Source organism: Sorex araneus, chromosome 6 (genome assembly GCF_027595985.1).
Source record: "Sorex araneus isolate mSorAra2 chromosome 6, mSorAra2.pri, whole genome shotgun sequence".
Taxonomy (NCBI): domain Eukaryota; kingdom Metazoa; phylum Chordata; class Mammalia; order Eulipotyphla; family Soricidae; genus Sorex; species Sorex araneus.
The window spans coordinates 45,509,492-45,520,885 of record NC_073307.1 but is presented as its reverse complement, the minus strand read 5'-3'; the positions used below and the strand labels follow the sequence as shown (position 1 = coordinate 45,520,885).

Genomic DNA, 11,394 nt, shown 5'->3' with positions numbered 1-11,394 from the left:
CTTTTTCCCAAGAATTGTTTTAGCTATCTGTGGGCGTTTGTTGTTCCATATGAATTTTAGGATTGCTTGATCCGTTTCTTTGAAGAATGTCATGGGTATCCTTATAGGGATCGCGTTGAATCTGTATAATGCTTTGGGGAGTATTGCCATTTTGACAACATTGATTCTCCCTATCCACGAGCAGGGTATATGTTTCCATTTCCTCATGTCCTCTTTTATTTCATGGCGTAGCGTTTTGTAGTTTTCTTTGTAGAGGTCTTTTACTTCCTTGGTTAAGCTGATTCCGAGTTACTTGATTTTCTGGGGCACGATTGTGAATGGGATTGCTTTTTTCATGTCCCTTTCCTCTGCCTCATTGTTTGTGTATAGGAAGGCCATGGATTTTTGGGTATTGATTTTGTAGAATGCAACTTTACTGTATAAGTCTATTGTTTCTAAGAGTTTCTTAGTAGAGGCTTTAGGCTTCTCTAGATATAGTATCATATCCTCTGCAAATAGTGGGAGTTTGATTTTTTCCTTCCCTATCTGGATGCCCTTAATCTCTTTTTCTTGTCTAATAGTTATACCCCATTTGACCCAGCAATACCACTGCTGGGAATATATCCCAGAGAAGCTAAAAAGTATAGTCGAAATGACATCTGCACTTATATGTTCATTGCAGCACTGTTTATAATAGCCATAATCTGGAAAAAACCCGAGTGCCCTAGAACAGATGACTGGTTGAAGAAACTTTGGTACATCTATACAATGGAATACTATGCAGCTGTTAGAAAAAAGGAGGTCATGAATTTTGCATATAAGTGGATCAGCATGGAAAGTATCATGCTAAGTGAAATGAGTCAGAAAGCGAAAGACAGACATAGAAAGATTGCACTCATCTGTGGAATATAGAATAACAGAGTAGGAGACTAACACCCAAGAATAGAAGAATAGTAGAAATAAGTACTAGAAGGTTGACTCCATGGCTTGGAAGCTGGCCTCACATTCTGGGGAGAGGGCAACACAGAGAAGGGATCACCAAGTATAATGCGGTGGAAGGCCATGCGGGGGAAGGGTGATACAGGCTGAATGTGGTCTAGAGACTGAACACAGTGGCCACTCAACACCTCTATTGTGAACCACAACACCTAATTAGAGAGAGAGAACAAAAGGAAATGCCCTGTCACAGTGGCAGGGTGGGGTGGGGGGAGATGGGATTGGGGAGGGTAGAAGGGATGTTGGGTTTACCAGTGGTGGAGAATGGGCACTGGTGAAGGGATGGGTTCTCAAACTTTGTATGGGGGAAACATGAGCACAAAAATGTATAAATCTGTAACTGTACCCTCATGGTGATTCACTAATTAAAAATAAATTAATTAATTTTAAAATAAAGAAAAAAAGAAAGGAACTCTTTTAAGACTTCTTACAAGGCGGCTTAAACTGCAGCCACTTTTTTAAAGCCCTACTCTGCTTCAGTCAAATGTCCGGTATAATACTCAGGCACTACTGAATACACAAAATAGTGTCTAACAAAATTCATTTGCAAAATGAATATTTATTTTTTTGGTTTTTGACCAGCAATGCTTGGGGATTATTCCAGCTTTGGACTCAGAAATTACTCCTGGTGGACCATATAGGATGGCAGAGATGTAACCCAGGTCAACGGCAGGCAAGGCAGCCTACCTGCTGTACCTGCTCAGGCCCTGCAAAATGACTGCTTATTGGAAAAAAATTAACATTCATCTTCTTACTGTTATGGGAAAGGTTTTTATTTCCCTTACTCTTTTCCTATTTTCATTTTGTTCTCAGGAGAAACAATGAGTATTTAAAATACTCACTTTTTTTGGTGTGCTTCTTGTACTCCCAACTTATATTGTCATTTCAAACTCCCTCATAGCATACTACAAGAGGAAATATTCTCTTTAGTTAGCTAACATAACATCTTTCTCTTTTAACTTAATTCCTTCAACTCATTCTGCCTCTCAGCTTGTAAAACTCCTCTAAATGTTAGTGTCTATTTATATCTACTTCCTTGCCTTTCATTCACAATTAATTAAATTTAATGTAGACTCTGCTCTACAATTCTCCAGAAAAATATGTTGTATATTTGCTTTTAAGAGGTAAAATTTTATTGCATTTCATTTATCATCAAAATTTGACATTATTACTGAACTTTTCTCCGAATTCTTTCATTTCAATGACACTATACTCAATCTGTGCTTCACCACAGATAATGTACTTTCTCAGTCACATTTGCTTTCCTTTTATTCATTTGCTCCCTCTTAAATATTTTATGCCTCACCAATTACATTGTTATAAATTAAGTGACAAGTGTGTGAGGCTAATTCCAATTCTTTACATCCCTTCTTAAGTCTCCCTTTTGATAAGGTTTGTTACTCTCAATAATTTTTTACTATTCATATTCAGCACCAAATTCACTGTTTTTTCCTCACACCCAAGCCTAAATTTTCTTTGTTCTGTATTATTAGAGCTTCCTAACCCCCAGAAAGAAAGATAGAAACTCAGAAGTCATCTTTAACATCTTTTGATCTGGCCACTTCTCTTTTTTTTAGTTTAATAATATTTTATTAAACACTTAATATTGTTCTAACCTTTATATTTAATTAGAAAGGCAGTTCCTTAACAATGCATCTATACTAATTTTTCTTCATGTAAAGAAATATGACCTGTACATTAATAATTAAAAAGTGAAGTAGCTTACTATCAAAACTAATCTCAAAAGAGCACAACAAATTCAAACAAACTAAGATAATATGACTACTTCAGTATTTGTGACAATGGTGAATGATCATGATTTGCAATCTGTTTCATTGCTTGTTCCTTGAGCTTTCTACTTCTGAGACCTTTTTATCATTTTCCAGTGCTTGCTGCTGTTCATGGATGGTACTGAGAACATGAAATTGTTTCCATCTCAATTCCAGCTTGTCTTTACTGCTTGAAGATGCTCTAATTCTTTTCCCAGATCACTTTCTTTAATGCGTGAAAGATGCTCTAATTCTTTTCCCAGATCTTCAAGTTCTTTCAATATTTCATGTCTGTCTGAGTGATGCTGGATCACTTTTACCAAAGTATTATATTCTTGGTGATTTGTTTGCATTCATTTTGCTTAAAGAATCTGCTTTTTGCACTCAGCAATTTTTCATGTACTGCAGCAATGCTACATTCTATTTCCTTGTAAATTTTTTCATGATTTTTCATTTCCCTGAATTCATATCATATAGCAGCAGTGTTTTGAGACAATGTGCTTCGCATACATTGATAATGGCTATATCCTTCTTCCTGGGATCCAGAATTGCACCATTTAATGAAACTTTTCACCAACAGATTAATTCTCCAGTCATCTTAAGCACCATCTCCATCCATCAGGAGACATTTTCATGTGATTTTGTATAGTGTTTATACCTCCTATTTGGTGACCATCTTACTAGTTTCCTTTCACTCTGAAATTTCTGTCAGTCACGACTGTCATGGCAAGCACAGCGGTGGCAGCCTGATCCAGCCATATCTAATTGGCCACATCATTTAAAACAAAAATATTTTAATTACTAGTTGTAGTTAAAGTAATATGACTGCAATGAGCCAACGTTTATGGTCTTGATGTACTGTTTGTTGCTGTATCTGTACACCACAAAAGTGCCTGATGTCTTTATGTCACTTCTAATGCACCTAATAACTCCCTCTTGCTAGTATCCCTCTGCTTGGTAAACTCAGTTTTGAAATCCAAACTTGTCATCATTTGATACCATCCATTCCCTGTTTCTCCATATGACATAGATGAATGAGATCATTTGTGTTTTGTCCTTTTCTTCTGGCATATATTGCTTAACAAGAGACAACTCCAGTTCCATCCAAGTTGTAGTGAACTGCATGGTTTCATCTTTTCTTACAGCTGCATAGTATTCCATTGTGTATATGCCATAATTTCTTTATTCTATGATCTGTCATTAGACATTTGGGTTGCCTCTACAATCTAGATATTGTGATAATCACTGAAATAAGAATAGGTATGCATACATCTTTTTCAAATTGATGCCTGTGTTCTTGTGGTTGATGCTAAGTGGAATTGTAGGGTCATATTCTCAATTCCTCAAAATCACTCCCAGAAACTGCTCCCGGCTCTGTGTAATCCCATCAACAACCAACATCCAGAGACTATAAAACCAAGCTCCGGGAAGAGAGCGACGCAGAGTCTTTTGCCCCAGAGCCTGGCTGCTTTCACCAGGGTCCCTCAGAAGGGGCAGGTTGAGTTTCACTCCCCACCCTGAGCAGAGCCTTGGCAGTTGAAGACCTCCAGAACCCAGCCACACCCTTGCTCAAGGCCACTCTCCACACATTCAGACAAGCCTCATGCATGAAGGAAACAGCAGAGGGACCCGGGACCAAGGGCCGAGATCTTCAAGGCTGCTCAGATCGGCACTGGGCTTCTTCCACCCAGATTCCCCATTTTCCAGTAGCTAGGCAGTCACACCCAGAAACTACCCCTGGTGCCATGTAATCCCATCAACAGCCAACATCCAGAGACTATAAAACCAAGCTCCCGGATCGGAAAGTGACAAGTAGCCACTCGACATCTGATACCCTAGTTCTCCCTCTTAGACAACCTGGCAAGCTACCAAGAGTTTACTGCCTACATGAGGAAGAGCCTGGCAAGCTCCCCGTGGCATTTTCATATAACAAATACAGTAATAAAGATGGGTCTCATACACCTGATCCTGAAGAACCTGTAATGCGGCACCATTGGGAAGGACGAGTAAAGAGAGGATGCTAAAATCTCAGGGCTAGGATGAATGGAGACATTACTGGGCCCGCTCGAGCAAATCGTTGATCAATGGGATGACAGTGATACAGTGATTCTCAATTTAAAAATATTAAGAAGTTCTATTCTTAATTTTTTGAGAACTTTCCATAGAGGCTGACCCAGAAAATATTCCCACTAATAATGAATAAGTGACTTTTTTCACCATCGTTCCTAATTGTTTCCAGTCTTTTTGATAGATGTCATTCTCCCCAGTGTGAAAAGTCGCCTCATTGAAATTTTGATTTGCGTGTCCATGATAATATGTGACAAGGAGACATTTTGCATATGAGTCTTTGGGAAAGTATCTGTTTATCTATTCATACCGTCTTTTGATGGGGTTATTGGTTTTTCAGTTGTGAGTTTTGTTGCTTTGTGAATGTTTTCTGTACCTTGGATATTAGCTCTTCATCTGATGCATGATGTGAGAGACTATTATCTCTCGCTTAGTGGATTGCCTTTTTATCTTAGTCTGAGTTTCTTTTTCTGTGTAAAGACTTAACTTGATACGGTCCCATTTGTTTATTTTCATTCTTGTTTTCTTCCCCAATGGAATCAAAGTATTGCATACACCTCAGAGGTCCATATAACTGGAGCTTAGCCTATATTTTTCTTAGCATATTTTCTGGATTTTTGGTCTAATCTAGAGAAATTTAATCCAGTTTGAATTAAGTTTTGTATGTGGTATGAAATGTGAATCCAATTTTAGTTTTTCTCATGTTGGTATCTATTTTTCTTTATACAAAGGAGCACTGAACTCCTTTGTCATAGATTATCTGTTCGTAAATCTGTCCACTTATGTCCCATTTGTCTAAGAGTCTGACTTTATTTCAGTACTAGATAGGTTTTATTACTATACTTTTTAGTACAATTTAAAGTAAAAGAAATGTAATTTCTTCCATTTCTTTTTTCTCAAAATACAGACTGTTCAGAGAATTTAATGGCTCCTTAAAATTTAAGTAGTTCTAGGCCTTTGAGATATGTCTTCTTCGAGAGATTTTTGATGGGAATTGCATGTACTCTGTATGCTTTGCATAGTATAGATAGTTATTTTTACAATTTTAATTCTCCCAGTTGATGAACATGTCCTAGTTTTCCATTTCTTGTTGTTCTCTTCTAGTTCTTTTAACAATGACTATTTTCTATGTATGTCTTTCACTTTTTTGGGGAGGGTTAAGCTGATTTCTAGGAATTTGATATCTTTAGATTCTATTTCAAATTGGATTGCCTTTTATTTATTTTTCTTCTCATTTGTTATTTGCATTTGGGAATATAACATATTTTGTCTATTTTATAGCTGCTACTTGGCTACTATTTTATTGTTTCTAAGAATATTTTTATTGACATCTTTAGGATTGTCTATATATAAAGTCATAACATCTGCAAATAGTATAGTTAATCTTCTTTTCCAGTTTGGATGGAAGGCTTTTGGTTTTTTACCACTAAGTTTAGTTTTGACTGTGGTTTGTTGTAATTGACCATTACTCTCTTGAGGTATATTTCTTCTACCGCCATTTCATTGATGACATTTTTTTTCATCATGAATGAATGCTGAATCTTATCAAAAGCTCTCTCTGAATCAATTTATAAGATCGTTGAGTCTTTTTGTTGGTATATTGTTTCACATTTTTGGCAGCGTGATCTCTTATTGTCTAGTTCTCTCTCTTGGAGAACTTGGCAAGCTACCGAGAGTATCCCGCCCACATAGCAGAGCCTGGCAAGCTCCCCGTGGCATATTTGATATGCCAAAAACAGTAAAAATAATGGGTCTCATTCCCCTGACCCTTAAAGAGAGTCCAATATGGCACTGCTGGGAAGGATGAGTAAAGACAAGCTGTTAAAATCTCAGGGCTAGATGAATGGAGACGTTACTGGCACCCACTCAAGCAAATCAATGAACAACGGGATGATAGTGATACAGTGAATGTTTCACATTTATTATTTTACATATGTTGAACCACCCTTGCATCTCTGGAATGAATATCCTTTGATCATGGTCTGTGATCTGTTTGATGAATTGTAGATTCAGTTCACTAAGATTCTGATGAGGATATTTGTGTTGATGTTTATTAGATATATTGGTTTATAATTTTTCTTTTTTAGTGAGACCTCTGCCTATTTTTGCTATTCTGGTAATGTGGATTTTTAGAATCTATTAGGAAAGATTTCTACCTCTCCAATATTTTGGAAGATCTTGAGGAGTATAGGTAGTAAGTCTTTGGCAGCTTTGATAAGTTTTGTTTTGGTCGTAAAGCCGTTTGAACCAAAAACAGCAATGATAGGTCTCATTCCCCTGACCCTGAAAGAGCCTCCAATTGTTGGGAAAGATGAGTAAGGAGAGGCTGCTAAAATCTCAGGGTTGAATGTAATAGAGATGATACTGGGCCCGCTCAAGAAAATCAATGAACAATGGGATGACAGTGATACATACATACATATATATATATACATATATACATATATGTATATATACATATGTGTATATATACATATATACATATAATTTTGGTTTTGGGCCACACAAAGAGTAACTCAGGGCTTATTTATGTCTCTTCCTCAGGGATCACTCCTGGCAAGGCTTCAGGAAGTATATGGGATGCTTGTTATGCTTGCAAAACATGTACCCTACACTCTTTTGTGTCTCCAGCCCATGTGGGAACACTTTTAATCACCATTTCAATTGATTTACTCTTTTTTTTATTCTTTTTTAAAAATTTATTTATTTATTTTTAATTAGTGAATCACCGTGAGGGCACATTTACAGATTTATACACTTTAGTGCTTATGCTTCCCTCATACAAAGTTCGGGAACCCATCCCTTCACCAGTGCCCATTCTCCACCACCAGTAAACCCAGCATCCCTCCCATCCTCCCCAATCCCATCTCCCCTCACCCCACCCTGCCACTGTGGCAGGGTATTCCCTTCTGTTCTCTCTCTCTAATTAGCTGTTGTGGTTTGCAATAAAGGTGTTGAGTGGCCACTGTGCTCAGTCTCTAGCCCTCATTCAGCCCACAACTCCCTTCCCCCAAATGGCCTTCGACTACATTATAGTTGGTGATCCCTTCTCTGAGTTGCCCTTTCCCTAGAATGTGAGGCCAGCCTCCAAGCCATGGAGTCAACCTTCTGGTACTTATTTCTACAATTCTTGGGTGTTAGTCTCCCACTCTGTTATTCTATATACCATAGATGAGTGCAATCTTTCTATGTCTGTCTCTCTCTTTCTGACTCATTTCACTCAGCATGAAACTTTTCATGCCGATCCACTTAAATAAAAAATTCATGACCTCCTTTTTTCTAACAGCTGCATAGTATTCCACTGTATAGATGTACCAAAGTTTCCTCAACCAGTCAAAGCAACCGCTGTTGGAGAGGATGTGGGGAGAAAGGAACCCTTCTACACTGCTGGTGGGAATGCCGACTGGTTCAGCCCTTCTGGAAAACAATATGGACGATTCTCAAAAAAATTAGATATTGAGCTCCCATTTGACCCAGCAATACCACTGCTGGGAATATATCCCAGAGAGGCAAAAAAGTATAATCGAAATGACATCTGCACATGTATGTTCATCGCAGCACTATTCACAATAGCCAGAATCTGGAAAAAACTCAATTGATTTACTCTTGATTGATATGTCCAAATTTTTTTCCTTCCTCTGTTTCAATTATGGATGATTGTATAAGTCTAAGAATTCAAGCATTTCTGCTAGGTTTCCTAACTGTTTTTTTTTCTATTTCTGAGGTGTCTTTTAATATCCCCCCTTTATGTCTCATCTGATTTATTGATATTTTTCTCTTTTATCTTTAGGACTCTAGCTAAGAGTTTGTCAGTCTTGGGGCTGGAGTGATAGCACAGCGGGTAGGGTGTTTGCCTTGCATGCGGCCGACCCGGGTTCGATTCCCAGCATCCCATATGGTTCCCTGAGCATGGCCAGGAGTAATTCTTGAGTGCAGAGCCAGGAGTAACCCCTGAGCATTGTTGGGTGTGACCCAGAAAGCAAAAAAAAAAAAAGAGTTTGTCAGTCTTATTTATTCTTTTTTAAAAATTGTTCCTTTTTTAAAAATTGTTTAATTAATTGTGGTTCTATTTTCTTGATTTCTATATTATCGACTTCTGGTTTTTATTATTTCCTTCCTTCTACTTGCTGAAGGTTTCTTTGTTGTATTTTGGGAAGGAGAAACACAATTTGAAGTGCTCAGATATTGTTCCTGACTCTGTGCTCAGGGATTATTCCTAGTTGTACACAGCGGGTAGGGTGTTTGCCTTGCACTCGGTCAACCCGGGTTCGATTCCTCCGTCCCTCTCAGAGAGACCGGCAAGCTACCGAGAGTATCTCGCCCAACAGGGCAGAGCCTGTCAAGCTACCCGTGGTGTATTCAATATACCAAAAACAGTAGCAACAATTCTCACAATGGAGACATTACTGGTGCCCACTTGCACAAATCGATGAGCAACGGGTTGGCAGTGACAGTGATTAAACAGACCATATGCAGTGCTGGAAATCAAGCCAGTGTTGGCAATGTGAAGTACAAGCATCTCAACTCCTGTACTGTCTCTCAGACCTGTTTCTTTTTTTCTTTTTTTTTTGGTTTTTTTTTTCCATAGCTTATCAAGCTGTGACCTTAAGTCATTTATTTGAGCCATTTTCTGTTTTCTATGTAATCCTGCATCACTATGAACTTTCCTTTATACTACTTTTGGTGGTCTCATACATTCTGATAGTTTTCTTCTTTGTTATTGTTTGTTTCAAGGAAACTTTTTATTTCTTCTATGATTTAATCTTTGATCCAGTAGTAATTCAATATAATGCTATTTGGAAACTTTCCTACCTCTTTTTTTTTAATGGTTAATTTCTAACATGATGGTACTGTGATCTGAGAAGTCACTTGAGACGATTTCTATTTTTGTGATTTTACGAATACTTGAATTGTTCCCTACATGTGATCATGTGATCTATCTTAGAAGATGTTAAATTTGTGTTGGATAAAATTGTCTATTCTCGTTTTTTTGTGGGTTTTTTTTTTTTTTGCGGGAGTGAGAGATGGGTAGGAATATCCTTATCTATTTAGCCTACTTCTTTCAAATCCCCTTGTAGGTTTCTTGTTTCCTTACTACTGAAGTAGTGTCTGTTTAACCTGTCCAGTGATGTGTTAAAGACTCTCACTTTATATCCTCATATCTGTTATGTTGTTTTATAAACTTTGTTGTCCCTTCACTTGGTGCACTTATGTTGATAAGAAATATGTCCCTTTGATCTATTGATCTCTTAACTGGTATTTAATGTCCGCCCTTATTTCCTCTTATTTTCTTTAGCTTGATTTATATTTGGTCTGATACAATTATGGCTGTCTTTGCCTTTATTAAACCTACTATTAACTTCCATAATTGTTTTCTATTCCTTGACTCTAAGCCTGTGTTTATGATGAGTTTAAGTCTGTCTCCTATAAGCAGCATGTGTTTGAATTTTGTTTATCTGCCACTCTGTCTTTTGATAGGAAAGTGTAGGGCACTGACATTTTGAAGGTGTTTTTTGCAAATTTTCCATGAAAATTTTCATCTTTTTTTTGTCATTTGTTGTTCTGTTTGGGGGATTTAAAAAAAAAAAAGGAAGCCATTCTCAGGGTCAAAATGGGCTACCTCCCCCAAACTGTCTGTATTTTTGTATGTTTTGAAGCCTCAGCAATCACCTCACACAACAAAACTTCCACTCAGTTAAAAAAAAAAAACAACTTCTTATCTTACCATCCGGTAAAAAATACTGAACACCCTGAACAAACACAATGACTGTGTTTGTATTGAAAACCATAATCAACAAAGGAGAGAGAAAGAAGAAAAATGCCTGCCATAGAGGCAGGCTGGGATGTATATATGTTGAAGGGTGATGGGAAAGAAACGGGGGACATTGGTGACATTGGTGGTGGGAAATATACACTGGTGGAGAGATGGTCTTTGTATAACGAAACCCATTCATGAACAGCTTTGTAATGGTCTACTCATAGATACTCAATAATGTTTTTTAAAGGAAACCATTAACTATCTCTCACAGAGCTGGGTGGATAAAACAAATATTAAATTCTTGGAGATTCTTTTTATTTATTACTTTGAATACATTACTTCATTCTCTTCTGCGTCGAGTTTCATTTGAGAAATATAAATTAATCTTATGTTCTTTTCTTTGTATGTAGGATTTTAGTTCTCTCTTGCTCCATTAAGTAGTTCGTGGTTCTTACCATTTTTAATGCAATGTGTTTTGGTGCAATTCTTGTCTTTATTTTGTTTGGGGCTCTTTGGATCTCCAAGGTGATTGCACTGGTCTTCTCTATTAGCCATTCTTCCTTTCTTTTTCTTCCCTTTATGAAATTCCTATTATAATAAACTTGTTCCTCTTACTATTTCTATTATACAGCTTACCTTTCTGTTTTTCAGATCTCTTTACTATTATTTCTTCTTTTATTGATACTTTGTCTTTGAGGTCACAGGTTCAATTTTCGACTTTCTCTATGTTGCTCCAGAGAGCTACTACAGCATTCTTTGTGCCTTCATTTCTTTTTTTCTTTTTTCTTTTTCTTTTTGGGTCACACCTGGCAATGCACAGGGGTT

The 11,394-nt window shown here is 37.3% G+C and overlaps 1 pseudogene; it reads right to left on the bottom strand.

The window, feature by feature from the left end:
• Positions 1-2,807: 2,807 nt before the first annotated feature.
• Positions 2,808-3,366, bottom strand: LOC129405850 (THO complex subunit 7 homolog; annotated as a pseudogene).
• Positions 3,367-11,394: the final 8,028 nt, after the last annotated feature.